General features: G+C 41.6%; 2 long non-coding RNA genes across 2 annotated transcripts; both read left to right on the forward strand.

The window, feature by feature from the left end:
* The first annotated feature begins 4,952 nt into the window (after positions 1 to 4,952).
* LOC131012787 (uncharacterized) lies at positions 4,953 to 8,232 on the forward strand. The gene is made up of 3 exons (XR_009097443.1): positions 4,953 to 5,462; positions 7,417 to 7,480; positions 7,991 to 8,232. It is a non-coding gene; the product is annotated as an uncharacterized LOC131012787 (long non-coding RNA).
* Positions 8,233 to 14,658: 6,426 nt separating this feature from the next.
* Positions 14,659 to 17,938, forward strand: LOC131012789 (uncharacterized). Its single transcript, XR_009097444.1, has 3 exons — positions 14,659 to 15,168; positions 17,123 to 17,186; positions 17,697 to 17,938. It is a non-coding gene; the product is annotated as an uncharacterized LOC131012789 (long non-coding RNA).
* Positions 17,939 to 24,060: the final 6,122 nt, after the last annotated feature.

The following is a 24,060-nucleotide window of genomic DNA, read 5'->3' on the forward strand; positions in this document are numbered from 1 at the left end:
AAAATGGGTTCAAAAGAAACTTTACAATTGGGATAATGCCTACAAAAAGAACAATCTTTTACAAATAAAAGAAACATAAAAGGGAGTTGTTCAGTCAAGGCGTTGGGGAGAAGAAGGAGGATCCACGATGAACTCCTCGACAGGGGGATCTTCAACAAAGGTAGGCTGCGCGATCTCCTCGATCACCGGATCCGTCACCACCGGCAGCTGAAACACGACCTCCTCCTGCGCAGCCTCTGTTACCACAACTTCCGTCCCAACCTGCGCCGCTCGGGAGGTAGACCCCTTTTGGCCCTGAGAGTCGGGCACGACCGAGGAGGAAGTTGGAGGAGGGTAGACCAAGTTCCCCCCGGGATAGTTACCTCGAGGAGAACGCATATGGCTGCGCAGCTCATTCAGATAGGGAGATCGAATCACCGGCGCCGCAGGTAGGGCGTCCTTCGTCTCATCCCTAGGAAAGAGCTGGAGGGCTTTATCCAAAACAGGAAGCCACCAACCAGGAGTCGAAGGGGCGGAAGGATCGACGCCCAACAGCCCATTTAGACTGGTGTCATCCACTTGATCCAGCACTGCCTTAAAATCAAACTTGCTGCGCTGTTCAAGCGTCGCTTCCACCTGGTCAAGAGCGAGCCGACTGCCTTCCTTAACCAAGAACTGCATGGCAGGCCCCATCAAGAGGAGCATGTCAGGGGAACGACGAAAAGCTTGAAGAGAATCCTCTAACATATAGCGCAGGAACAATTGACCACGCACAGTCAGGAAGTATTGTTGGCGAAACTCTTGTATCCCCCGCATGAAGGCTTGGTTTTCTTGATCGGCAATCGTTGTCTTCATTTGATTCAACTTTGCCCAGCACTCCTCCGACATCTCATGCTTGAGAGCCTTGAGTTCTTCATCTTTGCTCTGGGACACACGAGCGAGCTCAGTCTTGAGGGACTCCTTCTCCACCTTCATCTTGGACAGCTCAGCCTGAGCTTGGCGCAGCTGTTCCCGTAACTCAGTATTATCAGCCAGAGAGGCCATGAGTTCCCCCTCCTTCTCATGAAGATCAGCAGCTGCCCGGGTCATATGTCGGGAGGCCGACAAGCACTTCACCCGCAACTGCGCAGACGCAATCACAATCCAGGGCATGAATAAAATATCCGCACAATAGTAATGTCATAAAAGCAAGAACACGCATAGCTTACCTGCTCTACGCCCAAGCACATGTCAAAGGCCAGGTCCCCCATGTTCATGACATCGTACCTGCGCAGGTCGACAGAGGCGATCTGCGATTCCATCTGGGATCGGCACTCCTGACCGGTCAAATCTTTCAAAGCACGAGGGCCTGGAATCTCCACAACGGAGTCAGACCCCTCCCTTGCCGGCGCAGCTTGATGAGGCACATCATCGAGTAAGGCTTCGAAAGAATCCTTACTCTCGGCACCAGAAGCAGGGACCTTTCTCTTCTTGGATGAGACTACCTGTTGAGTCTTGCGACGCTTACGAGTACCCTCAGCGGAACTCGCATCACCTTCGTCGTGGAGTTGAAGAGGTTGAATGTCAGCAGCAGACGAACCCGGACGGGGCCGCCCAGGATTGAAAGACTCAGGGGACACATGCTGCGCCGACCCAGTCTGCGGGGTAGTGTCTCCCTCAACAGCAGGATCGGGAAGAAAACTGAATGAAGCAATGGCACCGTGCTCAGCAGACCTCCACATACCTGCGCAGGAAGGAGAATGATTAGGAAATGAAAAATTTCAGCACGAAAGACGATACAAACATTTGGAATATACCGATGGAGGTTTGGGGATAACGGGAGAAGAGGCCAGCCCCAGCCAAGACAGAGGGAGAAGCGATTAGTTTAAGGACATCAAAATCTTTGTTAGCAAAGGCTTGGCCCAGGAGATCGATGAAGGCAATTTCTAGTTTACCTAGGGGTTTTCTATTTGGGGGAGAGGAGTGCTTCATCCGATGCCACTCCACCTCGTTAGTCCCTGCGCAGTCCGCCCAAGTCCCATTCCGCACTTGTACAAAGAAATACTTGTCACGAAATTTCTTATCTCTAGAATGAAGATTACCTAGGAATGTCAAGTTCATCTTTGGCTTGGCAGTAAAGTTGTAGTGACAATCGGTCTTTTTTAGGATGTGGGTCTGGTGAAACAACTCTACACTATGGGGGTAGTTATTAGCAGCGCAAAGGATATGTAGAATATGGGCCCTACGGAGAGAAGAAGGGGAGATCTGAAAAAAGGAGATCCCGAATCGCTCACATATCCCCACAAGAAAAGGGGAAGGGGGTAAGCGCAGACCCGCCTTCACCTGCGCATGCCAAATATGGATGGTGTCCGGGCGCCATTGCCCGTCCGCATCAGGTATATCGTCGGATTCCCGCTGCATCCGGATTTTCAGTTCACGATCATCCGGCTTAATGCGTAATAACCCCCGTACTTCCGCCATTTGGGCAGTGGAGATGGTGGAACGAGGAAAACGACAACCTTGGCACGTCATATCATCCGCCTCATTTATTTGTTGTTGTCTGGCACCTACGGTGGCCATGGCGAACGCACGAAAAAAAAACACACAAAACAAAAAGAAAACAGACACGCAACAACACAACCGAGAGGAAGCGAGCAGGCCGCAAGGGATAATGGAGGAAGGGAGAACCTAACCTGGTAGAAGAAGTGATGGTCGAAGGGGAAGCCTAACAAGGAAACTGGGGACGACGAGAGATCGAAGAAACCGGAAAAATCTGAAAGGAAGTTCGGAGAAGGAGAAGAAGAAGAAGAAGATGAAGGTGATGGGGGGTATTTATAAGAGGGGAATTTGAATCGAGGGAAAGGAGGGAGAATAATCATTAGGGTTGGGATATGTGAAAGGAAAATGGAAGGTTGGGATTTCATCCCAGAATGGTGGGTGAAAACGGAGGGTCGAGATCTCACCCTCACAAAAGTAGAAGCGTGGAAGGACGTCACAAAGTACTCAAAAACATCAGATCACATTAAATGCGATGGGACAAGTTCTGTACCATGGCAGTCAGCGCAGGCGGCGATACGAGGCCCTCCTGCGCAGGTTCACTCAGTGCCTTCCCTGATATCGGCTATTCTTCCATACCTCAAAGCAAACACTTTTCATCTACGAAAATTCACGTGAAAATCTACTTCTTTTCGTAGAATAAGGGGGGGAGTAGCTGATGAGGGATAAGGTCCTCATCAGCGCAGCACACGACCCATATTCCATATGTTACCAATATGAAGTATCTACTGCCTTAATGATTATCGCACAAAATAGGGAAACTAACAGTGCAGGACAAAGAACGGAGATCTCAGCGCCCCTTTGAGAGAGCAGCGCAATCATTCCACCCCCTGAAGGGGCAGCGCAGTTATTCCACCCCCTGAAAGAGCAGCGCAGTCATTCCACCCCCTGAAGGGGTAGCGCAGTTATTCTACCCCCTGAAGGGGCAGCGCAGTTATTCACCCCTGAAGGAGCGGCACAGTCATTCCACCCCTAGAAGGAGCAGCGCAGTCACCACCACCCTAAGAGAGGGCGGCGCAGCACTAGCACTCCTTGGAGAAGGCAGCGCAGGCTTCAACACCTAGAGATGACGGCACGAGTGAAGAGCTCCCAACTACTTTCTGAAGGATACAAAAGCTGCAAGGCCGTTGGAGCAAGGACAACCACTAGTGACAACGACGCCAAGGACGTACCGAGCACGTGCCATGAAGGAAAAGACAATCTTACCCTCTCCTCTCCATCTCTTATAAATAGCATGTCTGTAATAATAGAAGGGACCGATCTTTTCTCTCAAGTTTTACATGTATGCTTTGGTATCTGTAAAGGACTATTCCATTGAAGAGTAAAAGAAACATCCGTCCGTCTATTTATTTCAGGTTCCGATCTATCTACTATCAATCTTCTAGTTTAGGTGTTGGTGATTCAGTGCTTCACCACCTAGATTCAAGAGGTGGACGTTCGTGAAGAGCAAGGCCGATGGGTTACAGAGTTTATTTGAGACAGAGGTAATAATTTAGTTGTTTATTTGTTAATATTATTTTATTTTATGAATATTAATGTTTAACTACATATTTTTTGTTTCTAGGAGAACGGGATATGGGAGATGAGACCCGATGAGTACGAGGCCACGACGCATTACTGGCTATCGGTGGCAGGCGTCAATGCCGGGCCAGGGGTTCGAGTACCAGAGCCGGGAGTCTTCGGTCATAGGCAGGCTCGGGCGCGCTACAGTGGTGGGGACCACAATGAGTGTAACACCCCGTACTTTTCCTCATGTTGTGGGATAGTGTCTTAACACTAATAAGAGTACTGAGATGTCGAAATACGAGACTATTTTTTTTTTTTATGAGCAGATAAGACAGATTGTCTTTTAAATAGAGATACGAGTGAATAAACCGATGATGGAATTAGAGTGATGAGATTGGAGAAATGAGTTGAGATAGAGATGCTGATTGAATTGAGCTGAGATTTTATTTTATTTCCAACTACCGGGAATAGAGTTACCGGATACTGAATTATTAGAGATTGACTGTCCTATTAAGAAAAATAGGAATAATGAGTTGGAAATAGAGTCGAGGAAGAAAGAGTGAGAAACCTTGATAAATTGAGTCGGTCAAAGAGACGTCTAGCTTATTTGAGTCTGCCGACTGTTTTGATGTGATGTTATGTGAATTTACATGACTGAGTGATTATGTGATTTTGTGACGTGTGTCAATATGACCATATTATTATGATTTTTATTTGAAACCTTAGCACTTGGGAATTTTTATTAAGTTTCCAAAGAAAGTGCGGCTTATTTTTACCAAGAAATCGAATGATGCCGGTTTATGGAAATTTTTCCAAGCATAATATTTTTTTAAATTATTTTTCCTATGATGAGGAATATTATAATTGAGTGAGTGCACTAATATTAGTGCTATAATTATTTTATTTTGATCACATGAATAATTATACTATGGTACTTTATTAATGAGTAATATTTCCATAGTTTTTGTGATTATTATTTAATCACCCTTCTCACATGATTTATTTTTAATTTCCCAAGTATGAGACTAATTACTAAAATTTACTAAGTGTAGAGATTGAGAGAGTAGAGATTTAGAGAGTAGAGATTAGAGAGAGTGTAGAGATTATGAGAGAGAGAGATCAAGGCAATTAATGCCAATATTCACTAAGATTGCCAAATCTTCTATAAGATTAGCAAAATCCTCTCAAATCTTTCAAGATAATTCTCTCTCTCACTCCACCCCAAATTTTCGATCACCACCTTCTCCCTCCCTTCATCTCTCTACTTTCCACCATTGACAACCATTAACAAGACCTTCGGAGCTTCACAAAATCACACCAAAAACACAAATCACCCTCTAAATCTTACACTAAACACTTCCACCTCCTTGAATCCAAGAAGATCTTTGGAGTTTGATCTTCAAAGTTAGAGAGAGAAAGTTTGGTTTTGGGTGTAAGTTTGGGTAAGTGATCTCCATATTCATAGATTAGACTTGTTTGAGATTATATATAAGTATTCTTGAGAGTTTGAAGCAAGAAAACCACCCCCTTCATTTTTCTCTAAATTTTCGAAAATATGGGTCTTATACCCTTCAAAAAATTTTCTTTTTCTTTCCTTGAATTGGGGTGAGAAAAATGATCTATGATATGTTTGGTGATGATTGATGTGTGTTTTGCAAAGCTATGCTTTGAGAATTGAATTTTCGATGGAAGTTAGTTTACCCAAAAATGGGAAATTTTGAGTCAATGAGTTAATAGATAAATTGATGATATAAATGAGTCTATGAGATGTATATGATGATGATTGATGGAGTAAATTGAGTATATGATGTCAAATGATGATTTTGATATGAGTTAGTTTACTAAAATTAGGGCTATGTGTATCTATGCTCTAATTTGTAAATTGATGGTTTATATGTGAGTTAAATGGGTTAAGATTAATAGATATATGATGAGATTAAAGATCCATGTGAGTTCATAAAATTTCAAAGAGTTTAGTTTAATAAAAATTGGGACTTTCTTGTCTATGTGTTTAATAAATGATTTGGCTTAAGATATGTGTAATTGAGCATGATGTTGGTGTTTTAATATGTTTGATTAAGTCTTTTGGAAGCTAAGTAAAATTTTGACTTGAGTTAGTTTATGAGAGTTTTTGAGTTTTCATATTTTGAGAAGTCAATAATTGATAAAATGAGGTCTAATTTGCTTTATGACCATTTTGTGAAGTTGTCATGTTTTGTTGAGAGTTTATGTGAATATATGAGTTTTTATTAAAGTTTGGTTGGTATGATTAAAGGGGATTTATGTGTATAAAATGAGTTATATGAAGTATGAGGTCATTTTGAATGATTGAGTGTTTTTAAGCATGAAATTGAGAAGAGGATTGACTTGATACGTTTGTAGAAACGTTTTCCTTGAAATTTGAGTTAAGATGTAAAAGAGGAGAGTTAATTTGAGTATGATGAGTATTTTAAATGTTTTGAATGTTTTTGAGTGTTATATGTGTTTAAAATGAACTTTGATTGGTTTTCTTTGAAGAAATGTTGAATTGAGCATTTAAGAGTTTGAGATGAGTTTTGGTGATTTTTTCGTAGGCTACTGACCTACTGTGATCGACGGGTTGTCGATGTCTTATGGCTTTGACAATTTTACAGCATGTCCCTACATGAGTCTTGAGCATACCGGTAAAATTTCAAGTCATGTGGACTTGATTTACTATTTTAAAAAAATACAAAACCAAATCTGCACATTTCTACCGGGAATTTCAGAGAACAGGGGACAAAGTCATTCATTTCAGTAGCTTCCTGTGTGATCTAGCTTTCCAAATTTTTATGGTATCAACCTTACTGTATGATCTAGATATCCACCAAATTTGAGCTCCGTTTGACAACGTTTACTATTTTTCAAAAATCAATGTTTCCGATTGCTCAAAACTGCCGAATATGGTAGACCGTGGTAAAAACGCCATATCTCCCAAACCACTTGGAGTTTCTGACTCTACTTTTTTTTGAATGAAACTAGACTCAAATACCTTTCTTTTGGTATGAGTCTGGAGTCCAGAAGATGTCGGAGTCAGAACGTGTTAAATTTTGAAGTTGAGTCAGTGGGAAAACAGAACATGATTTGTTGATGTTTGATTGTATTTTCTTATGTGCCTTATGTGTTTATGTTGCTTAAGTGTTTTAATGAGATTAGACGAGTCTTATATGAGAGATAAATCGAGACTTAGAACCATGATTTTCTTGAAACCTATCCTTGGACTTAAGGATTTGAAATGAGTGAAGAAGTTTATGTAGAGTCGATCAAGAGATAGAATATAAGATAGAGCATGAGTTAAGGCATGAGTTTTTGTCGTTGAGTTCTAATCGAGATTCATTTTATGACATGAACCTTCGATGATGACGATGATCCCTGAAGACACGAGCAGAGCAAGGAAGTAAGTAACTCCGCTTTGACGGGAGTGTTTGAGTAAGGTCTTCAGGTGGGCAATATTTTGAGTATACATATATCATACGAGCTTTCGAAACTGTTTTGATGATGTTATGAATTTATCAAATGCTTTGAGATAAATGATATTTGAGAACTGTTTGACTTGCCGATTTTTGTTGATAATGACTTGTGTGTTACCCTCTACTGAGACGAATTCGGTCCTGCCACAAGCGGGATTTTGTGCACAGAGGTGACTGTGAGCCGTCTTCGGGTCGGCCGGTCACGGTACTTGAGAGGGAGGCCTACTTCTCAGTACCTTTGATAATAACGAGTTGTAGATGTGGTGCATACATGTTGAGATCTTTGACTGCAGTCGTTTCTTTATGATATCATGATTATTAAAACTGCTTACACAGGTTCATTTACGCTAAATTTATTCCTGTGTATTGCTGAGATGGGGCAAGTTTCAAACCTATAGCTCTAAGAGCACATTTCTTGTTTTTCGGCGTTTGCTCACTGAGTATTATGTACTCATGCCCTGCATGTATTTCTAAATGTGCAGGCTAAGCGAGGAGCGAGATTGGTCTGGTGCTAGTGGGGGAAACGTTTCAATCGATATAATTATGTTTTCGTATTGCCTTCATGTTAATAGAGTCTTGAGGATTGAGATACTTTGTTTTCTTTTGAAATCAAGCAATTTACTCACGGTTATGTGTCTTCATACATGTAATCGATTCGCCTTTTGCTGCGATACTCTGCATTTTATGATTCCTTATGAAAAATGAGCTATACCCGTTTTGTTTTTGTTCGTGAAATTCCTGATAATTAAAAAGTTATAACGACGTTGACGATTTTACCCTTGGGTTCATTTATGATGATTTTCCTTAGCATGCTTTGATGCGAGCTTCCGCTTGATGTTCGACCTATTCTTCTTATCTTTTATTCTTTTAAAAATAGTCGTATCGATACTCGTACCCCACTATCACTAGTGTCGGGAATCGGGCTGCGACAGGGTGGTATCAGAGCAGGTCATCTGCTCTGAGTCTATTGCTTGACTGAGCTGAACCTTTGATTGTTTCTACTCTTTTAAAATTGAGTACTAGCCTAATTTGAATTCTTAGGCTAGTTTGAGAGAGTCAGTTTGAAACGAAACCCCAGCACCCCATCTCCTCCGGCTTAACGAGGTAAGAGGTTGATGTTGTTTCTTGTTGCTTTCCTGTTGAGAGCTGAGTTTGATTCACTAATGAGTCATGTATTGTTTTAATGACGAAATTGTTTGAGATGATGAATTCTGGTACGAGGCAGTTGATGTGGAATACGAGGAGAGATGTTGAGGCTAGTATAGCCGATTGTTTCTGTTGAGCCTCGGATACAGTATGTGCCCTTTTATCCTTATCCGAGGGTTGCCCCGTTGCCTGAGCCGGGCACTTTGGCTTTTCAGACGTATATACACTCGATTTTATATTCACCGTCCCGAGACGCCCAGGAGGGAAGGTCTCGGCCAGTACACCTGAACAGTGATGAGGAGGACCCGGATGAGAAAACTCCAGAGATGACGGTCGGCCACGGACGGACCCAGCCATTACAGCGTCATATCGCTGCCAACGGAATCGAGACATGGGTACCTGTTCCCGAGGTGCCGGTTTATGGTCCGATGATGGACACCGACGTCGAGGATGAGCCGAGCGATGATAGCATCTACCGACTAATCGACGAGTACGAGAGTCAGGAGACGGAGCCGAGTGAGGATATGGAGGTTGACGATGCGACGAGCAGGATTTCAGGAGACGACGACTAGCGATCACGTGTATCTAGTAGACGCGTACATATGTATAGATGCATAGTTGATATATACGTATATGTATATATATATAGGTAGAGAGGCATAATATAGTGTGTATGTGTACATAGCATAGATCTATAGATGCTTAGTACCTATGATGCTTGTATAGTTAAAGCATCATTTTAGTGTTAGGACCTTTGTACATAGGATCCTACTTTTGTAAAAGACCTCGAGAGAGAGGCAATTTTCCATATATATATATATACAGAGATGTAGATGATTAGTGAATTTCACTATCTTTATCAGAGCTTTGAGAATGATGATGATGTTGAGGCTTGATGATAAATGAGAAATAGAGATTGATGAGAATTACGAACGATGATAGACGAGAAATAGAGTAGACGAGAATTTTGAGAACTTTGAGATCACAAATGAGATATAGGAGTGAAGTAAGAAAAACGAGGATTTGTATTTTGTAATGACGAACGGTTAGTTTAGAAGTCGATAGTTATATAACTCTTTTTCCTTTATAGTATACCTTCGAGAAGAAGAGGGAACCGAAGGAACATAAACCGAGAAGAAGATGAAGGAGAGGAGCAGAGAAACCAACCGTTGAGATAATACGACGAGAGTTAGAGTTTTCATCGCGATTTATAGACACGACCTTAATAGGACGAACGTAGTATGGAGACCTCATGGGATGCATAATACTATTGACCAATTGTACTTCGCAATAGAGGTACTTTCACCGGGACCGCGCGTATTATCGCTAGAGTAGTCATGAGGGTAGACTTATTGAGTCCCTATCCCGCTTGGTCGTATTTAAATTTTTCTGCATCCATTTGAACTCCCACAGGAGAAGAACTATTTACTATTGAGAAAATTTTTCCGGATCCACTGTATTTGAGCCTGACCCGTTTGTGTTGGAAATTTTTACCCCTTGCTTTAACAGTGGACAATATATTCATTTTCCACTTAGTGGATTGTTTCTACCTCGAGTATTGATTTATTCCTATCATATCGTATCTCAGTTTCATTCTAGATTCTGTTCTAGCTTTTGATCTTACCTTGATTTTAACTTATTCATTATCCTTGAAATAGCACTGGCTATTATGGAATTATTCCATTACTTGAGCTCGTCTTGTTCAAGATCAGACATTTTATTCATCACATCCTATTCCCTACCACATCCGACAAGAGCTAGGAATGTCTAGGTAACTAGGATGGTATAATAAGAAGAGTGTTTGGAAGAAACACGAGTTATGGCAGCAGTCGTAGAATATATTATTACGGGACGAGCACAACTTTTCGATTATGGATTTTCTTCTATTAGCCAAGTATGTAGAAAGCTAACCAATTCGAGGATGAGAAGAAGTGATGCTAAGCCAGAATAGGCAACAGCAAATTCAAGGAGATCGAGATGACAGACTAGAGCAGATAATGTTTTCCACGATAGTAGACTGAGATGACGACTAGCATAGATGTAGCATCGTCGTAGTATTAGGGGATGTTTTATTTACGTTATGCCCCGCAATTAGTAAGAGCTCTCGAAAGAGAAAATTTCCTTATATATATGTCTATAAGACGATGACCAGAGAGTCTCTATGCTTGAGTAGAGTTTTGAGCTGATGTTGCATTGATAGACATGAAATATGTCTTTGACAATGAGTTATGAGAATTGAGAAAATAGTATGATGTTGAGTAAGAGTCTTATGATTCGTGAGTTATGAGAATTAGTTCTAAGGTTGATATATGTTCCCTTAGACTTTTACCGAGAAAGAGAAACCGATCGAAGAAACAAATAGAGTTGATGATATGAGATAAGGCAATAAAACCGTAGCTGAATACGAACGTCAGTTTCGCGACTTGGTTCGGTATGCCACATATCAAGAAGAGATGAACGAGAAGATGTTAGGATTGTTTCGATCAGGTTTGAGATAAGAGGTTCGAGACGATTTAACGAGTCAGAATGCGGTTATGTGTACTGAAGCATTAAATAGAGCATTTGATATAGAACTGGCAATGCAGCCAGAGAACGTGATTTGAGCTTCAGCACCCAAACGAGTTAGAGCACTCAGATGTGCAATCCATCCTTTTCTGGATGCAGGCAAGAAGAAAAGAGAAAATGGGACGACCGAAGTCAAGATCCCCAAGGAGCCGTGGCAGAGTCAAAATACGCCACCGCGACATCAGAACTGAGATGAACAACCTTATAATTGGCCCAGCTGCCCCAGCAGCAGTTTTTCAAGGACCGCAAGGGTTATCGCTTTGTCGAAGAGCAATAAATTACGTCGGAGAGAACGCAAGATGAGAAAGAATAGCTGTTACACCTGCGGAAGGGTCGGGCACTACTCGAACCAGTGTCCGAATCGTCAGCAAAGTGGAAGCGGAGAACGACCGAGTCAGTTTCGGCCGCAACTCAAAGCAATGGAGGGAACTCTACCGCTACCTCTACCACAGCGACAACAGCCAGCCTACCGACCACATCAGTCAGAAAGGCAACTACCAGTCCCGCAGGCGAATCAACCGCATCATCAGAGACTGTTCGCGTTTGAGTAGAAAGCACCAGTTCTTTTTGTTAAAAGAAGAATGGAAACTTGAGGTTGTGTATCGATTATCGAAAGTTGAACAAAGTGACGTTAAAGAATAAATATCCGTTACCCCGGATTGATGATCTGTTCGATCAACTACAAGGAGCGAGCACCTTTTCAAAGATTGACTTGAGAACGGGATACCATCAACTAAAGATACGATCGGAAGACGTTCCGAAGACGGCATTTCGTACAAGATACGGACACTATAAGTTTATAGTTATGCCTTTCGGTTTGACGAATGCTCCGGCAGTATTCATGGATCTCATGAATCGCGTTTTTTACGAATACTTAGATAAGTTCGTGTTAGTCTTCATAGACGATATCCTGATTTACTCGAAGAGTAAACGAGAACACGAAGAGCATTTGAGGATCGTGTTGGAAAGATTACGAGCGGAAAAGCTGTATGCTAAGTTTAGCAAATGCGAGTTTTGGCTTAAAGAAACTAATTTTCTTGGCCATATCGTTTCCGCGAGAGGAATTGAGGTAGACCCAGCGAAAGTTCAAGCGGTACAGGAATGGAGATCGCCAACCACACCGCACGAGATTCGCAGTTTTCTGGGATTAGCAGGATACTATCGATGTTTTATTAGCGGCCTTTCGAAAATCGCTAAGCCATTGACGCACCTGCTAAAGAAAGAAGTTAAGATCATTTGGACGGACGAATGCGAGCGAAGTTTTCAAAAGCTAAAGAAGAGGCTTACTTTTGCCCCAGCGGATCAAGAGTATGCAGTTTATACTGATGCATCGAAAAATGGTCCAAGGTGTGCACTGATGCAAGAGTGAAAAGTTATAGCGTATGCTTCGCGACAACAGAGACCACACGAGATGAGTTATCTAACGCATGATTTAGAATTAGCAGCCGTAGTGCTTGCTTTGAAGATCTGGAGACACCGTCTCTACATAGCACTATGTGAGATATACACCGATCATAAAAGTCTCAAATAATTCTTGAGCAAAAAGATCTGAACATGCGATAAAGAAGATGATGAAAGTTAGTGCAGGATTACGATCGAGAAGCAAATTATCACCCTGGAAAAAAAAACTAACGTTGTAACCGACGCATTGAGCAGAAAGAATCAGGGAGAGTTAAGATTTCTCCTTACACGAGAAGTGAACCTAATCAGGGAATTCGAGAAGATGAATTAGGAGGTAGTAATACCACCACAAACGACAGAAATAATAATTTCTGCACTGAACGTTATACCTGACCTACGATCGAGAATAGTCACAGCTCAGAGAGAGGATGAGAAGATGGAAAGATTGCGAATGAAGATTCGAATCGAGAAAATAGAGAAGTATCAAGAGGCGGCAGATAATGCCATCTTAGTTTTAAGAGAGCGACTGTGTGTGCCTGATAAAGAAGAGCTGAAAAACGAAATTTCGAGCAAAGCTCATGATACCTTTTACACCGCACAGGCGGAAAGTATGAATACGTGCCAAGACTGAAACGACGCTTTGATAGGAGAATAAGAAGCGAGAGATGGCATCATTCGTAGAAGGATGTTTAACGTGTTAACACATGAAGGCGCCACTTTGGCAACCTTATACAATTATACCTATTAAAGACTTCCACAATAGAAGTGAGACCACTTAGCCATGAGTTATGGCAATCGATTAGCAAAATCGAGAAAAGAAAACTCAACAATTGAGTAATCACTGATAGATTCTTTTGACGTTAGAAATGATGATTGTGTAGGTTTTTCCCTATCTCGGGGAGCATGTTATTTTCGAGTTAACAAGAACTCAAACCGAGATATATAGGACCTTATGATGTATTAGAGTAAGTAGGCCATGTAGCCTATAAGCTAGCGTTGCCTCTGAGCTTCGCGAACGTCCATGACGTTTTCCATGTTTCTCAATTGAGAAAGTACGTGTTTGATCCAAAACACGTCATCTATCAAGAAGAAGTGTCCCTGGAACCAGTTTTGAGCTACGAAGAGATAAACCTGATGCTATGCAGGACTGGAAGATCCAATAATTGAGGGACGAATCGATTCCTTTGATAAAAATCCAATGGAGATATCACAGTCAAGAAGAACCAACATGGGAAGTTGAAGAGAAGATGAAAGAGAAGTACCCAGAGCTTTTTCCCGAAGGTGAATAACTCAAATTTCGGGACGAAATTTTTTTTAAGGGGGGTAGGATGTAACACCCCGTACTTTTCCTCATGTTGTGGGATAGTGTCTTAACACTAATAAGAGTACTGAGATGTCGAAATACGAGACTATTTTTTTTTTTTATGAGCAGATAAGACAGATTGTCTTTTAAATAGAGATACGAGTGAATAAACCGATGATGGAATTAGAGTGATGAGATTGGAGAAATGAGTTGAGATAGAGATGCTGATTGAATTGAGCTGAGATTTTATTTTATTTCCAACTACCGGGAATAGAGTTACCGGATACTGAATTATTAGAGATTGACTGTCCTATTAAGAAAAATAGGAATAATGAGTTGGAAATAGAGTCGAGGAAGAAAGAGTGAGAAACCTTGATAAATTGAGTCGGTCAAAGAGACGTCTAGCTTATTTGAGTCTGCCGACTGTTTTGATGTGATGTTATGTGAATTTACATGACTGAGTGATTATGTGATTTTGTGACGTGTGTCAATATGACCATATTATTATGATTTTTATTTGAAACCTTAGCACTTGGGAATTTTTATTAAGTTTCCAAAGAAAGTGCGGCTTATTTTTACCAAGAAATCGAATGATGCCGGTTTATGGAAATTTTTCCAAGCATAATATTTTTTTAAATTATTTTTCCTATGATGAGGAATATTATAATTGAGTGAGTGCACTAATATTAGTGCTATAATTATTTTATTTTGATCACATGAATAATTATACTATGGTACTTTATTAATGAGTAATATTTCCATAGTTTTTGTGATTATTATTTAATCACCCTTCTCACATGATTTATTTTTAATTTCCCAAGTATGAGACTAATTACTAAAATTTACTAAGTGTAGAGATTGAGAGAGTAGAGATTTAGAGAGTAGAGATTAGAGAGAGTGTAGAGATTATGAGAGAGAGAGATCAAGGCAATTAATGCCAATATTCACTAAGATTGCCAAATCTTCTATAAGATTAGCAAAATCCTCTCAAATCTTTCAAGATAATTCTCTCTCTCACTCCACCCCAAATTTTCGATCACCACCTTCTCCCTCCCTTCATCTCTCTACTTTCCACCATTGACAACCATTAACAAGACCTTCGGAGCTTCACAAAATCACACCAAAAACACAAATCACCCTCTAAATCTTACACTAAACACTTCCACCTCCTTGAATCCAAGAAGATCTTTGGAGTTTGATCTTCAAAGTTAGAGAGAGAAAGTTTGGTTTTGGGTGTAAGTTTGGGTAAGTGATCTCCATATTCATAGATTAGACTTGTTTGAGATTATATATAAGTATTCTTGAGAGTTTGAAGCAAGAAAACCACCCCCTTCATTTTTCTCTAAATTTTCGAAAATATGGGTCTTATACCCTTCAAAAAATTTTCTTTTTCTTTCCTTGAATTGGGGTGAGAAAAATGATCTATGATATGTTTGGTGATGATTGATGTGTGTTTTGCAAAGCTATGCTTTGAGAATTGAATTTTCGATGGAAGTTAGTTTACCCAAAAATGGGAAATTTTGAGTCAATGAGTTAATAGATAAATTGATGATATAAATGAGTCTATGAGATGTATATGATGATGATTGATGGAGTAAATTGAGTATATGATGTCAAATGATGATTTTGATATGAGTTAGTTTACTAAAATTAGGGCTATGTGTATCTATGCTCTAATTTGTAAATTGATGGTTTATATGTGAGTTAAATGGGTTAAGATTAATAGATATATGATGAGATTAAAGATCCATGTGAGTTCATAAAATTTCAAAGAGTTTAGTTTAATAAAAATTGGGACTTTCTTGTCTATGTGTTTAATAAATGATTTGGCTTAAGATATGTGTAATTGAGCATGATGTTGGTGTTTTAATATGTTTGATTAAGTCTTTTGGAAGCTAAGTAAAATTTTGACTTGAGTTAGTTTATGAGAGTTTTTGAGTTTTCATATTTTGAGAAGTCAATAATTGATAAAATGAGGTCTAATTTGCTTTATGACCATTTTGTGAAGTTGTCATGTTTTGTTGAGAGTTTATGTGAATATATGAGTTTTTATTAAAGTTTGGTTGGTATGATTAAAGGGGATTTATGTTTATAAAATGAGTTATATGAAGTATGAGGTCATTTTGAATGATTGAGTGTTTTTAAGCATGAAATTGAGAAGAGGATTGACTTGATACGTTTGTAGAAACGTTTTCCTTGAAATTTGAGTTAAGATGTAAAAGAGGAGAGTTAATTTGAGTATGATGAGTATTTTAAATGTTTTGAATGTTTTTGAGTGTTATATGTGTTTAAAATGAACTTTGATTGGTTTTCTTTGAAGAAATGTTGAATTGAGCATTTAAGAGTTTGAGATGAGTTTTGGTGATTTTTTCGTAGGCTACTGACCTACTGTGATCGACGGGTTGTCGATGTCTTATGGCTTTGACAATTTTACAGCATGTCCCTACATGAGTCTTGAGCATACCGGTAAAATTTCAAGTCATGTGGACTTGATTTACTATTTTAAAAAAATACAAAACCAAATCTGCACATTTCTACCGGGAATTTCAGAGAACAGGGGACAAAGTCATTCATTTCAGTAGCTTCCTGTGTGATCTAGCTTTCCAAATTTTTATGGTATCAACCTTACTGTATGATCTAGATATCCACCAAATTTGAGCTCCGTTTGACAACGTTTACTATTTTTCAAAAATCAATGTTTCCGATTGCTCAAAACTGCCGAATATGGTAGACCGTGGTAAAAACGCCATATCTCCCAAACCACTTGGAGTTTCTGACTCTACTTTTTTTTGAATGAAACTAGACTCAAATACCTTTCTTTTGGTATGAGTCTGGAGTCCAGAAGATGTCGGAGTCAGAACGTGGTAAATTTTGAAGTTGAGTCAGTGGGAAAACAGAACATGATTTGTTGATGTTTGATTGTATTTTCTTATGTGCCTTATGTGTTTATGTTGCTTAAGTGTTTTAATGAGATTAGACGAGTCTTATATGAGAGATAAATCGAGACTTAGAACCATGATTTTCTTGAAACCTATCCTTGGACTTAAGGATTTGAAATGAGTGAAGAAGTTTATGTAGAGTCGATCAAGAGATAGAATATAAGATAGAGCATGAGTTAAGGCATGAGTTTTTGTCGTTGAGTTCTAATCGAGATTCATTTTATGACATGAACCTTCGATGATGACGATGATCCCTGAAGACACGAGCAGAGCAAGGAAGTAAGTAACTCCGCTTTGACGGGAGTGTTTGAGTAAGGTCTTCAGGTGGGCAATATTTTGAGTATACATATATCATACGAGCTTTCGAAACTGTTTTGATGATGTTATGAATTTATCAAATGCTTTGAGATAAATGATATTTGAGAACTGTTTGACTTGCCGATTTTTGTTGATAATGACTTGTGTGTTACCCTCTACTGAGACGAATTCGGTCCTGCCACAAGCGGGATTTTGTGCACAGAGGTGACTGTGAGCCGTCTTCGGGTCGGCCGGTCACGGTACTTGAGAGGGAGGCCTACTTCTCAGTACCTTTGATAATAACGAGTTGTAGATGTGGTGCATACATGTTGAGATCTTTGACTGCAGTCGTTTCTTTATGATATCATGATTATTAAAACTGCTTACACAGGTTCATTTACGCTAAATTTATTCCTGTGTATTGCTGAGATGGGGCAAGTTTCAAACCTATAGCTCTAAGAGCACATTTCTTGTTTTTCGGCGTTTGCTCACTGAGTATTATGTACTCATGCCCTGCATGTATTTCTAAATGTGCAGGCTAAGCGAGGAGCGAGATTGGTCTGGTGCTAGTGGGGGAAACGTTTCAATCGATATAATTATGTTTTCGTATTGCCTTCATGTTAATAGAGTCTTGAGGATTGAGATACTTTGTTTTCTTTTGAAATCAAGCAATTTACTCACGGTTATGTGTCTTCATACATGTAATCGATTCGCCTTTTGCTGCGATACTCTGCATTTTATGATTCCTTATGAAAAATGAGCTATACCCGTTTTGTTTTTGTTCGTGAAATTCCTGATAATTAAAAAGTTATAACGACGTTGACGATTTTACCCTTGGGTTCATTTATGATGATTTTCCTTAGCATGCTTTGATGCGAGCTTCCGCTTGATGTTCGACCTATTCTTCTTATCTTTTATTCTTTTAAAAATAGTCGTATCGATACTCGTACCCCACTATCACTAGTGTCGGGAATCGGGCTGCGACAATGAGCCTACTATTGAGCATCAACCACGGCGTCGCAGTGCGAGACAGGATACTGGCAAGAGCCCGAGAGGACAAGTAGTGGACATCTCATCGAGCATCAGCCATCACGATCAAAGCGGGGGAGATCACCCCGTAGATTCTGGTCGAAGGTCTCACAGTCACAGAGCCCCGAGGCCTAGGCACGAGGATGAGAGTAGAGCTCCTGCACCATCACAGTGGAGCGAGTAGGATTGGCAACGCATGCAGCACATGATGCGCGAGAGTGAGGGACGGATAGCGAGGAATGTGGAGGACAGCCTGTTCACGAGGATTAAGAATTGGTTCGAGGAGAAGTTGGATGCTATGCGTTGCCGATTCTCGCATAGCATTGATGTTCATGTGCCCAGACCTGCTCCACGATCTCACTCTGACAGGAGACGCGAGCCCGAGCCCAAGCCCGAGTCCGATCCGGCGCAGCGTACATCCTCAAAGGCCCCATCGCATCACCGATCCCCTGCACACGAGTCTCCTGCACGAGAGGCGGGACATACTACTGGTGATGGCATGCACACCCCGCAGTGGCAGCATGCTCCGTTTGGTGGCTCGACTACTTTTGGGGATGTGCAGCCTCCGCACATGGGTGTCCACCAATTGCCCACATTCGGTGAGTCGAGTTCTTATGGTGGGCCACGCTACTCGTGGGCTGAGCAGGGCACTAGTTCAGCATACCCGGTTGAGCCGCCTCATTCTTCGATGCCGATCCTTACAGATACCGGATATTCTCAGGCAGAGATGCACGAGTATTGAAAGCAGTATAGTGGGGTATGTTGTCGTTGCATTAAATTTACAAGTCATTTAAATTATGTCAACATTGTTTAACTTGTGCTGTTTTAAGTGAATTATAGGGAGTTTCTGAGGCAGTAGCTGTTGTTCCCCTCAGTATTTGTGCACCAGAGGTTCCACGCAGAAGCCAGCGACAACAGAACCCGTCGGCTGCACTTCGATCACCATACGTGCACAGCGTCGTGCCGAAACCCGTCGAGCAACAATATGTTGACGGGTTTGAGCGTATGATGGAAGCTGGCCGCCGTGGACACTACCAGACGGTGTTGGTGGCAGAGAGCGGGCACCGTCTCCCATATAACTTTTGGACCGGGATGCAAAACACGAGGACTGACCTCACGACCAATGTTGGTTAATTTCTGAAGTAGTTGTTATCATGTTGGAGTCTGTTTACTTATTACTAACATTTAAGTACGTGCAGGCTGTTGATATGTACATGATGACGATGAGATCGAGGTTGATCGCGCGGGCTGACTTGATAGACGGTGTTGATCAGAGGACCACTATCATATTGGATACAGAATTCTTCGTAAGCATTTAATTAAATATTATGTTGTTATAATCAAATATGCTTTTAATATAATGTTTATTTGCTACAGAAATATTTGGATGTTGAATTCAAGGACTTGATGGCAGCTGCGCGCACTATGTTTCCCTCGAAGGCAGAAGAACGGCTTCTGAGGTCCGACGCAGTTTATTCTTCGTGGGTACCGCATCCCAAGAAGATGTATCTGGTGTATGGGCATGAAATCTCTTCGACTCATAACGATTGGATGCATGCCACAACGGTACACATATATATCTACATTATAAATATGTTGGCGTAGTTCATTTTTTATTTTCTCTTCATCAATTAAATTTGCGTGTGCAGCTCATTTTGCCTATATTTGTGTTGGGACGTTTCATTACATGCCGAGTGGATTTGTTGAGGGGTTACTGCGACATCTTCGATTCGCAGTTGTTCAAGACCCTAGCGCAGAAGCGCTTCGATGTGATCGCCGCTCTATATCCGCTGCAGTGCCTTTTAGGTAGGCTGCTTGACGTGGCCAAGTGGTTCGAAAGGACACAGATTGTCCAGAACCCGTTGGAAAACCTGTCATGGCGAAAGTTGAGAATCCGCTATGCCGAGGAGAATGAGCAGTTTCAGCAGCCAGATCAATGCAGCTCTGGTGTTTATGCGTGCATATATGTGGAGCGTCTGATATCAGGCTCGCCGAGCCTTGCGTGGGACAATGGGCACGCCGCCGACTATAGGCGCAAGATAGGCAGTAGCATCTACGAGTTTTGCATCCCCCCGGAGCAATAGATTATGTATTTCTACATTTCAGTGATACTTATGCACATTGGCGTTTTGATTAGATGTTGGAGTATCTGTTTGAGTATGTTTCTATGAGTTTCCAATTGCATCCTACATAAAATTATGAAATAAGATGAAATATACAAGTACCCGCCAGTAAATACGTAGCCGCTATCAGTAGCCGCTTGCAATAATGTCAGCGGCTACTGACGGCGGGTAATTGGATATTTCATCTTATTTAATAGTTTAATACATAACCAAACTATCTCTGGTTATGTTATGCTATTAACTAAACTTTTATATAAAACATTGTTCACTTCTCCAAAGTCTCATTCATAATTTCAACTCATAATTGTTAAGACATGTCCATGTTGGTCATTACTAAAAGCGTGTGTTTTCTGCTTCAAATATTTCAAATCAAACAGCATAACAGCTTCTAAAACACCAAAAACCTGCTAAAATTTTAAGTACCCGCCATAAAATGATTATCCGCGCCCAGTAGCCGCAGATGTTTTTTTTTAGCGGCTACTGGTGCTAAAAACTGAATTACTGGCGGGTACTGAAAAATGTGCTGTTTTTGCTAGTTTATAGATAGTATGCAAGTGATATCGCATCGAAACTTATTGAATCCAATGCTGCCAACTTAAGAACATCAATTACTGGAATGAAAAAACATCAATACCCATCGAATATAATATAACAAGAAATTAAACTACTGCTCCCAGCCCGTACCCTTGCATGCTCTACGTGTGTGGCCAGGCGAGTGATGCGTCTTCGACTTTTGGGCCATTTGGCCCTTTTTTTCTCTTTATTTTGTGTCAGTTCAGGTCTGTCCAGGGGGAAAACAAAGTTGTGGAGGAAGGAAGATCGGTAGAGCGGAAACGGAAGAAATGCGGTCAGAATGGGCATTACCGAGCCCAGTTTGCTAAAGCCATGTTTACCAGCATGGAGCTTCGGCCAACAAGTACCTCTCCAATTCAACTTGGGGCATGGGAACCTGGAGCAACCACCTGGTATGAGCCACACCGATAAGAGCAGTCAGTTTGATCGTTACCAGAAGAAGCAGCCAGCCAAAGCGATAAAAGGAAGGTCAATCTCGGAGATTTCGGGGAAACAAGTGGAAGATGGAAGAAGATGCTGGAAGAATCGAAAGAATGGGAAAGGTTGACTAAGCTTGCAGCTGGACGCCATCTTCAATCGGATCAATCAAAGATCGAGCTAATTAAGGAAAGAAGATCCCGGCGAAGATTTGGAACCGGCGCAGCTAGGGTTAGGCCTCTACCATCCGGGAGTATAAAAGATCAATAGTGTGCAGCGTGCACAAGCTTCGGACACTTGAACTCTTGTTTTCACTTTCAGCTATTACTTTAATTCGCCGAGTGTGGCATCCAAAACAATTCTACATTTTCCGTATTTTCTCTATTCAGTTGTGTTTCTACTTTTGAACAATATCGAAGGCTTGAAGCCTAGGTACTTTTTATCTATTTCAGTATTTCCTTTCGTTTTTATCATGTGTTCAATCTATTTTACAATTATGAACTCCGTTATGTGTGAGTAATTCTTTAGGTGAGGTTTTAGGGGTGGAAGTAATTGTTGTTAACATGTAAACATTCGTGAGGCATTTGTTCTTTCGGTTGAGTCTCGTGGTTCCAGACGGATTTGTGCCGAACCATGGACAGTAGGGGCCTAACGGGTGATCTCCGTTCGGTAAAACGCTGTTCGTGTTAAGCAAAGGCCAGGGCATACCAAGGTACAACAATCGGTATGCCCGAGACCGAGTAGCTGAGCAGCGTCAACAAAAGGCGTTGTAGATCCAGAAGGTGGGGAAAGGGTTGATGGGATACACTGCCCTTTCTCAGTCTTGGGCTTCTCTAGAGACTACCCATCAACTGTGACGAGGCATAAAGCCATGGTTATCAAACGAGGAAAGCAATCTCGGCGCCGTAGCATGTCTATGACTGGTCGGCTGACAAAGCCGGAAATAGTTGAGTCCAGGAGGCATGTGTCACTAAAAGCGCGGAGTTGGGGACCTCGGGAGAGAAGGTTGGTGAGGGCCATACTTGGTGAGTAACGGGTATGGCTACTATCTAAGGAGAAGTGAAGCACTGCCTTGTGACCGGGGATTGTGTGACCTTCGGACCAAGTGACCACAATGAGATCAACCATCCTATATGTGAAGTACAATTCCTTGAAACGCCCCAATGTCTTTGGGCCACGCCTTGGGATTGTATGGATCATAGACGGATTATCAGTGTGCCTATGACCGAACGAATGTTAACAACAGTTATGACCTAACCGAATAACCTCACCCCTTTGTTATTATTGATCTTGTTTATTTCTTGTGCAGCATATACAGATTGAGAATTGTGACACCTCAGTTTGTCGTTGGAGAACAAAGTGGTTCCTCACTCCCTGTGGGATTCGACCCTACGCTTACCGCTAAGACTAAGTTCTTGTCGTGAGAAGTAGGAGCGTGTATTGTCCGTACTGGGCTTACATAGGTATTTTGTCCACACCGCACGACGGGTGTGTGCCAAAATTGGCGCCGTTGCCGGGGAGTGACGCGCAGCAATTTTGTTATCTCCTCATTCCATTTTCCGCTACCGGTGTATGCGTGGAACTCGTAGAGCTGTAAGAGCATTGGTGTTTGACCCTGATATTGATCGCACCGAAAGACGACTACGCGCAGGAGCACGGATAGCGAGACGCGAAGCTATGGCAGAAGATGCAGAGCATGCAGAAGCCGTACCGGAGCAGACCCTCAGACAGTTGGCATACCCAACTAACCTCAACTTGAGGCCGAACGGAATCACTTTACCCGCAAACCCGTTCGTACCTCGTCGGTACGACATGAAGCCCTCATTGCTTCAGATCTTACCGAAGTTCAATGGATACCAAGGAGATGACCCTCATACTCATCTCCAAGATTTTGAGATGACAATCATGCACCAATCCAATGATGAGCAGCAAGAGTATGTCAAGTTGATACTCTTCCCTTTTACCTTGGTGGACAACGCAAGAACATGGCTGTATGACCTACCTGAGGGCAGTGTCACTACATGGGCACAACTGCAACAGGCCTTCTTGGAAGAATTTTTCCCAGCAGCACGAGTGGAGCGGATGAGATGGGATATCCGCAGCATCAGGCAAGATGGACTAGAATCTTTCTACGAATACTGGACAAGATTCAAAAGAATGTTGATTAACTGTCCTCATCACCAAATCTCTCCAAAAGATCAGGTAGAGAGTTTTGTAAAGGGCATGCGGAGGAATGATCGCAGTTTGGTCCTGGCAGCATGTAATGGATCGTTGATGAGTAAGACTCCATTGGAGGTTTTCCAGCTGTTGGGCACCATGGCAGAGGAATCACGTGATGAAGGGCATGAAAGGAATCTGGAAAAACCAAGGAAGGCTGAAGAAAAAGGGGAGATGTCTAATCTGGAGAAAACAATGGAGAAGAGCATGAACGAACTCAAGGAACTTCTTTCGGGCCTAACTATACCGAAGAAGATTCGCCAGTGTGGCCTTTGCGATGCCACCGGACATCAATCTGAAAATTGTCCGAATTTTGACGAAGATATTGTTGATGTCAATGCCATTGGAGGACATGATGGGAATCCACGGAAGTATGATCCTTATGCAAATACTTACAATCCAGGATGGAGAGATCACCCCAACTTTCGGTGGAAGCAAGATGGTCAGCCCCAACAGCAGAATAATATGGGCGCACCAGTGCAACGTCCTTAGTATAATCAGAACCAGCATCAACAACAGTACCAGTTAGGACCACCTCAGCA

This window comes from Salvia miltiorrhiza, chromosome 2 (genome assembly GCF_028751815.1).
Source record: "Salvia miltiorrhiza cultivar Shanhuang (shh) chromosome 2, IMPLAD_Smil_shh, whole genome shotgun sequence".
Taxonomy (NCBI): Eukaryota; Viridiplantae; Streptophyta; class Magnoliopsida; order Lamiales; family Lamiaceae; genus Salvia; species Salvia miltiorrhiza.